This window comes from Triticum dicoccoides, chromosome 3B, assembly GCF_002162155.2.
Source record: "Triticum dicoccoides isolate Atlit2015 ecotype Zavitan chromosome 3B, WEW_v2.0, whole genome shotgun sequence".
In the NCBI taxonomy this organism is placed as follows: Eukaryota; Viridiplantae; Streptophyta; class Magnoliopsida; order Poales; family Poaceae; genus Triticum; species Triticum dicoccoides.
In genome coordinates, this window is record NC_041385.1 from 297,946,076 (window position 1) to 297,954,865 (window position 8,790).

Sequence of the window (8,790 nt, forward strand, 5' to 3'; positions counted from 1 at the left end):
TCGTAAGCGTATGGCCCTTAACATTTATCTTGGCGTGGATGCGTCCCGTTAGTTGTTTCCGACGTAGCCACCCATTCAACGAGTGGACTCTGGACGGAATGAGGGTGCAGACAGGAATCTAGCAAAGGTACCATTTTTCACAAGATTCCTTTATACGAACACTTTGATGCTCAAGGGATAAACAAACATGTAAATCCAAAAGTCCGTAAGGATGCAAGGGTAGCAAGAACTTAGCTTATTTAAGCTTCCATCATCCCTTCCCTGAATTGCGGGGTGCTTTGTATGGCTCGCATGTTACATGAAGGACCGTATTGCTTTTATATCGACCTCTAGCTCCCGACACGTGTCAGCTAGAGGCGCATGCAACTGGTGGTGGAAGGACGTGGAGTCGGGTACATCCGGCTTCTCTCTCTCTCACTCCCTCTGCACCTCTTGATCAATCCAATGACAGATGGCACTAAGCCAGGCAAGTGCAGGCAACCTTGCTGGTGCATACTTGCCGGGGCATCAATCAACGGACTTGCACTGGCGATATACTCAGGATTTCCCTAAGAAGGGTAAACGCTGGACTGAGCATTACGCGGGTTGGTCGATGCTGATGACGCTAGAACCTAGAGTAGCATGATTGTCAAAGAGTGAGAGTGGCAGAAATAGAGAAATTTTGGCACCTTTGCACACTGTTCATTTCTCTCGAACGGGATTTGTAGAGCATTCCTGTTGCTTGGCCCATTCGAGGTGATATTGTTGCCCTTGTTGCTAGCTTCCGTGGCTGTTGCGACCATAACAAGTGAGGATGGGGGAGAATGGGCGAGATCGGTGCGGGAGATGCTGCTCCTCCGCTCTGCCTCAGCCATCCCCTTAGTCATCACAAGAAGTGACGCCCTTGACGAATATGACGTGCTTCAGACGCTCTCAGGTTCGCGCAAGTGACCCCCCCCCACCTGGCGTGCCAAAGATTTCGCGGGGAACTGAGGGAGTCCTGGATTAAGGGGTCCTCGGACAGCCGGACTATATGCATATGCCGGACTGTTGGACTATGAGGATACAAGATAGAAGACTTCCTCCCGTGTCCAGATGGGACTCTCCTTTGCATGGAATGCAAGCTCGGCGGTCAAAATATAAAGATTCCTTTCTCTGTAACCGACTCTGTGTAACCCTAGCCCCCTCTGGTATCTATATAAACCGGAGGGTTTAGTCCATAGGACTAGAACAATCATAATCATAGGCTAGCTTCTAGGGTTTAGCCTCTACGATCTCATGGTAGATCAACTCTTGTAATACTCGTATCATCAAGATCAGTCAAGCAGGAAGTAGGGTATTACCTCCATCGAGAGGGCCCGAACCTGGGTGAACATTGTGTCCCCCGCCTCCTGTTACCATTAGCCTTAGAGGGACAGTTTGGGACCCCCTACCCGAGATCCGCCGGTTTTGACACCGACATTGGTGCTTTCATTGAGAGTTCCACTGTTTCGCCACCGTATGGCTTGATGGCTCCTTCAATCATCTACAACAATGCAGTCTAGGGTGAAGTTTTTCTCCCCGGATAGATATTCGTATTCGGTGGCTTCGCGCTGCGAGCCAACTCGCTTGGCCATCTGGAGTAGATCAACAGCTACGCCCCTGGACATCAGGTTAGGTTTGCAAGCTTGAACTACACCACCGATATCCACGGAGACTTGATCTTCGACGGATTCGAGCCCGTGACAGCCGCGCCCTGCCGCCACGATGAATATGACCTAAATCTATCATCAGACCGTGTGCAGGAGATATCGCCTATAAACGCTCTGGCCCTAGATACAGAGCAGAGTGCGCCATCAAAGGACAGGAAGCTCAACCTTGCCACGGAGGCCGCAGACTTAGCTGTGCTATAGCCGAACACAGATTTGAGCTCCAACGAGGCCTGTGTCACCGGAACCCCGGACTCGTCTTCGGTCATAGGCTCCGAACTGCGTGTATCCGCACCCCTCGACCGGGCTCCAATCTTAGAGTTCAGCTCCGTGGACATCTTCCAACACTCACCCTTAGGCAATGTGTTAAATTCATTAAAGTCTCTCTCCTTGTCAGGAGATTCTTGGCTGAACTAGGTCCGGCTTGAGTGGGAAGCGGACGACAAAGAACTTCGTTACCCACCCACCACCCACTTGATAGCCACTATCGACGATTTGACTAACATGCTTGACTTCGACTCCGAAGACATCGATGGTATGGACGACGATGCCAGAGAATAACAGGAACCACTTCCCACAAGGTGCTGGACAGCCACCTCTTCATACGACATATACATGGTGGATACACCCAAAGAAGACAATGGCAATGACATAAAGGATCCAGTTGAGGATAAACCTACTGAGAAGCAGCCTAAGCGCCGACGTCAGCGGCGCCACTCTAAATCACGCCATGGTAAAAATAACGATACCGGCACAAGAGAAAATAGCACTCCGGACGATGCCGAAGACAACGAAGACCCCGCCAAGCCAAGTTTCGAACAGGCTGAATGGGAAGACGGCCGAGCAAGCCCCAACGAACAGGCCATGAACAACGACTCGAAGGATAGCAATTACATGCCCCTCTCTAAGGATGAGGTGAGCCTCGGCGACGAAGAATTTATCGTGCCGGAGGATCCCGTCGAGAAGGAGCATTTTAAGCGCCGGCTTATAGCCACGGCAAAGAGCCTGAAGAAGAAGAAGCAGCAGCTTCAAGCTGACCAAGATATGCTCACAGATAGAGGGACTTAGGTCCTGTTAGCCGAGGAATACTGACTCGAACGCCCAACCAAAAGTTACCCAAAGCGCAAATTGCTACCTCAATTCGATGACGAGGCACTGGAGCCAGCACTACAAGCACATAATGCGGCTGACCGACCACCACGTGGCCGAGATAAAATAGCAATTCAGCCCGAACACCAGCAGACACTGCCTCGCCAAACAAATAGAAGCACAACAGCTCGGGGATACACACATGACCTGCAAAACGACTTGGAAAATAGAGCAGGACAAACCAGATCGATCTACGGATCATGGGGGTGCGCCCCAATGCGCAATGACGGCCATCAAGCCGGATATAACAAATACAAACCTGTCTGGGACGAATACCGCAGACCGACTCTACCCGAGCTGCGTCCCGACGTAGCCCGACACAGAGGCGGCGCACACCCCCTCTGCTTCATGTATAAAGTAATGGAGCATGAATTCCCAGAAGGGGTTAAACCCGTAAACATTGAATCATATGATGGAACACCAGATCCCGCGGTATGGATCGAGGACTTCCTTCTCTATATACATATGGCCCGCGGCGATGATCTCCACGCCATCAAGTATCTCCCACTAAAACTCAAGGGACCAGCTTGGCACTGGCTGAATAGTCTGCCCAAAAACTCCATTGGCAGTTGGGAGAACCTGGAAGATTCATTCCTTGACAACTTCCAAGGAACTTATGTCCGACCTTCGGATGCCGATGACTTAAGTCATATAATCCAACAGCCCGGAGAGTCAGCCAGGAAATTCTGGACTTGGTTCTTAACTAAAAAGAACCAAATCATCGACTGTCCGGATGTCGAAGCCCTAGCAGCCTTTAAGCATAACATCTGTGACGAGTGGCTTGCCCGACACCTCGGCCAAGAAAAGTCGAAGTCAATGGCAGCCCTCACGACGCTCATGACCTGCTTTTGTGTAGGTGAGGACAGCTGGCTAGCTCGTAGCAACAGGAACTCAAGTAAACCTGGCACGTCTGAAGCCAGATATAGCAACGGCAAGCTCCGACGCAATAGACACAAGCGTCGAAATAATGGCGATAACGCCGAAGACACGACCGTCAATGCCGGATTTAGTAGCTCCAAGTCCGGTTAGCGGAAAAAGCCATTTAAGAGAAACAATCCGGGACCGTCCAGTCTAGACCGCATACTCGATCGTCCATGTCAAATCCACAACACCTCCGATAAACCAGCCAATCATACCAACAGAGAATGTCGGGTCTTTAAACAGGCTGGCATGTTAAATGCCGAAAACAAGGAAAAGGGATCGCAAAGTGATGACGACGAGGAGCCCCGGCCACTGAACACAGGGGGACAGAAAAAGTTTCCTCCCCAAGTTAAAACAGTGAATATGATATATGCTACCAATATCCCCAAAAGGGAGCGGAAGCGTGCACTAAGGGACGTCTACGCGATGGAGCCAGTCGCCCCAAAATACAACCCGTGGTCCTCATGTTCAATCACTTTCAATCTAAGGGACCATCCGACTAGTATCCGTCATGGCGGTTCAGCCGCACTGGTGATAGACCCTATCATGGACAGATTCCACCTCACACGCGTCCTCATGGACGGTGGTAGCAGCCTGAACCTGCTCTATCAGGATACATTGCGCAAAATGGGTATTGATCCCTCAAGAATCAAGCCCACCAAAACCACCTTTAAAGGTGTCATACCAGGTGTAGAGGCCTACTGTACGGGCTCAATATCACTGGAAGTGGTCTTCGGATCCCCGGATAATTTCCAAAGCGAAGAATTAATCTTCGATATCGTCCCCTTCCGCAGTGGTTATCACGCACTGCTCGGACGAACCGTATTCGCTCGTTTCAATGCGGTGCCGCACTATGCCTACCTTAAGCTCAAGATGCCCGGACCTCGCGGTGTTATAACAGTCAATGGAAATACGAGCGCTCCCTCCATACCTAGGAGCACACCGCGGCCCTTGCAGCAGAAGTATAGAATATTCTTCTTAGGCAAAACCTCAATTCAGCAATAAAGCCCCCGGACACCGTCAAGCGAGTCCGATCTACTCTGCAATAGGACCGTCCGACTCGTCCAGAGCTCAGCTAGCAATCTGGCCTGCGTCCCAGCCCTAACAAAGTAGTGAAATTCGTGCCACGCGTACACATCTACACACTTAAAATACCATGGGCATGGACGGAGACACAGCTAAACCGCGCTCCACAATGCGGCTCAACCACTCCTGGATCCACATACCTTCATGTTTTCTCTTTCTTTCAGGTTTTTTCTTTTGCTGAGGCCTTTTCTGATAAACCTGCTCATCGGACCCATAACGGGATGGATACGCCAAGAAAGCTAGGGGCTCGGACGTACAAGGGAATACCCAGGTGGTCTCTGCTAACGATCGTCATACCTGTTTTAAATACCCGTACGCAGCTCGCTCTTGGTTGGGGCATGTTAAATAGCCTTATTTGCTTATTGCACTACTTGTACACATACTCGACGTATTAATCAAATTACAATTAAAACTATTTTGCAGCATCTGCTCATTACTTAATTTTTCCTTGTCCATCTATTTTCAATTGCACCCGTACATTCTAGTACGCCTTAATTCACCAGGGGCTTCATTGCACCCCATAACACGGCAAGAAAGTCCGAACACTTTTACAGTATAGTTCGGCACCCCGAACTTATAACATTATATGCATCGGCTCCGAATCATGTCTTTTGTCAATAGTTGGGTTGCCCGGCTCCTGTGCTTTGCTACCTTACGTTCCTCTATATTGGCTAGGGTAGTAAAGGGAGAACTACTGCGATTGTGTCCCGGTTCTTCCGGACGAGCACCTCAGTAGAGAAAGCCGAAAACTGACTGTCATGATGCGGTGAGAGATGGTCAGCTGTTTGAGAGGTTTTCAAATAGTTAGAGATTTTTTCCGCTTTATGCGAGGAATCGGTCTTTATCCGATTAGGCTTGTATAGCGCCCCAACTTCGGCCTTCCGAATACTAGGGGCTACGCCAAAATTTAAAATTATAGAACTCCTATGGCTAAGTGACGGTGATAAAGCTGTATAGTCCGATTGCCTTCTTCCTTGCACTAAACACCTCCTTAAAGGACCAAAAATTTGGATAAAGAGTGTTTAGATTTATCCTGAATACCCCTGTCCTAGCTACGTGGGGGCAGAAGCCGACGACTGGACAACTCTCAGATTTCATAAACGGCCACACAGGAGGTAAAATTTTAAATAACAAAGCACTATATTACATAAAGACCTTGTTCCATATTACAGGACAAGATAAAATAATGCTTTCAGGGGAAAATGATATCCTTGGCACATTGCTCCGCCACAAGGCGGGATCCCTCCATGACATTGTCATAGTGCATCTCGGGCTTGCGATGCTCCTTGCCCACGGGCGGACCCTCGGTCATCAACTTCATGGCATCCATCTTGGCCCAGTGCATCTTGGCACGGGCGAAAGCCATCCGCGCACCATCAATGCAGACCGACCATTTGAGGGCATCAAGCCGAGGGCGGGCACTGACCAGCCGCTTCACGAGTCCGAAGTAGCTACTGGGCATGGGCTCGGCAGGCCATAGCCGGACTATTAGGTCCTTCATGGCCAGTTCGACCGCCTTGTGCAGCTCGACCAACTATTTTAGCTGGTCGCTAAAGGGCACCGGACGTTCTGGTCCAAGGTATTGAGACCAGAATAACTTCTCCGTAGAGCTCCCTTCTTCGGCTCGAAAGAACTCTGCAGCATGTGATACGCTGCGCGGCAGATCCGCAAACGCTCCTGGAGAACTCCAAATTCGGGTAAGTAAAAGGAATGTTTCCTTCACATACTGGCTTTGCATAATAAAAGCCTTACCCGCCGCGATCTGCTTGGCCGCCTGAATTTCCTGGAGGGCTCTTTGGGCTTCGGCTCGGGCATCTTATATGCTCTGGCGGGCCTTCGCAAGTTCGGACCCTTGAGTCTTAGAATCACGCTCCAAGGACTCGTACTTTTTGACGACGTCCTAGAGCTCTTGCTGGACCTCGCTGACCCGGGCCTCCTGCTTATCACGCGTGGCTTGTTCCTTAGATGCTTTGTCCTCGGCCTAGGCCAACGCCTTCTTGAGGGCCACTACTTCGGCCGCGGCCCATAATAAAGTTCATTACACTTTAGTCAGCACGAACTTTTCATCCTTCCTAAATATAAAGCACCGGTTAGTGCATACCTTGGCTGTCCTCCAACTGCTTCTTCACAAGGCCGAGTTCTTCCTCGGCTCACTCCAGATTCTGCTTCAAGCTGAAGACCTCCATAGTATGAGCGGCAGCAGCCAGCAGCAACGCGTGCTTATTCACATAGACATGTTATGTTAGACTCCTGCGAAAATTATTTTGACCCTCTATTTGGTTTTTCTTTCCGAACACCTAATAGAGCATCAGGGGCTACTGTCTACAAGGTGATACCTTTTACAACTACATTACTTACCTCAAAGCCTGTTAGAGGGCTAATGCAGGTTTTGGTCAGTTGTCAAGACCCCGACTCAATGCCACATCGATCTAGCATGTAACACCTCATATCACTTTGCGGCCTCACGCACGGTATCCCCACGGGTGTCGCCTTACCTTTGCCCGGGACCGTTTGCGCCTTTTGGCACACGTATATGACGGTGTCGCTAGCATCCATATGATAAGGAGCCCGGGCTGACATGGCTAGTCGTAAACCCAAAGTGGCACCAACTTACAGGGACAGGCATCCATGACCCAGCATCGAACGTGTCGGTCATCAGCGAGTGAATCCAGGCTGTAGCATTGGGCTAACAGGACTCCGGTGAACCGGGCTGTAGCGGGCTAGCAGGACTCCGGTATTCACCGCGTGACATTTCCCCGAAGGGACAGACACAGGATCGAAGAAGGACACATGCCGGCCTGCCTAAGTGTTCCGGAGCAGTAGCAAGCTACCAGGGCTCAGTGGAAGCACTAGGAGACATTTCCTGGTAAGAGAGGCTACTAAGAATAAACAACTAGATAGTCAGATCCCACACATAGCAATACACATTACACGTACGCATAACATGCAAGTATGTGCTATACAACATGGCATCACAGCATAACTCAACAATCATATAGATAAAGGCTCAGAAGAGCCATCATAGCATTTATTGCAAACAGGGGTCACAAAACCCATCATACAGAGCATACAAGCAACAAGCGGAAGCATTACATGTCTGGGTACAGACATCTACAAATGAAAAAGGCTGAAGAGCCTGACTATCTACAACATCCGATCAAGATCGTAGCTGAGGTACTAGCTACTAGTCGAAGTCCACGAGAACACTAGTAAGACCGAAGTCTCCGCTGCAAAAACATAAATGAAGCAACATGAGTACAAAGGTACTCAGCAAGACTTACATCAGATCCTATCATACATGCATTTGTATCAAGAGGGTAATGTGGGGTTTAGTTGCAGCAAGCCAGCTTTGACTCTGTGGCTATCCTGTTCTACGACTACCAGAAACTCTGGAGGTGAGACAACGTACACGAGTCCACTAATCACCATACAATACACTACTATGGGTTCATACCCATCTCCCTACGAGAAGGCCATCCATAGCACTCACACTTGTCTTGAGCATTTTAGAGTATCCACTTCAGGTTGTCTATGTACCATGTAAGCATCCAAGAAGTCCATAACCGCGGACCCGGCTATTCGAATAGATCATGTTAACCCTGCAGGGGTGTACTTCTTCACACACGCTCTCACCACTTACCGCCATGTACACGTCATGTATCTCGGCAACCTTCAAGCGGAAGCCTGGCGAGGGTGTCGGCCACGACCTGACTAACCACACAAGACTCTAGCCTAGGTTTATCGCCTATTCGGGTTCCACCCGCAAGGAGATCCGGCCGGGGTGTCGCTTACGGCCCCAAACGATGTGTACAGGGTTCCCGAGCCCACCATCCGGGTGCCACTCGGTACACCAGGCCAGGTGTGCCTAGTCTGTCCCAAGCCCACCCTGCCGGGTGCCACTTGGTAGAAAAATAGCACTACCTACAAACACCAGAAACTAGTTGCGACTCCTGGACAGAGACCAAGT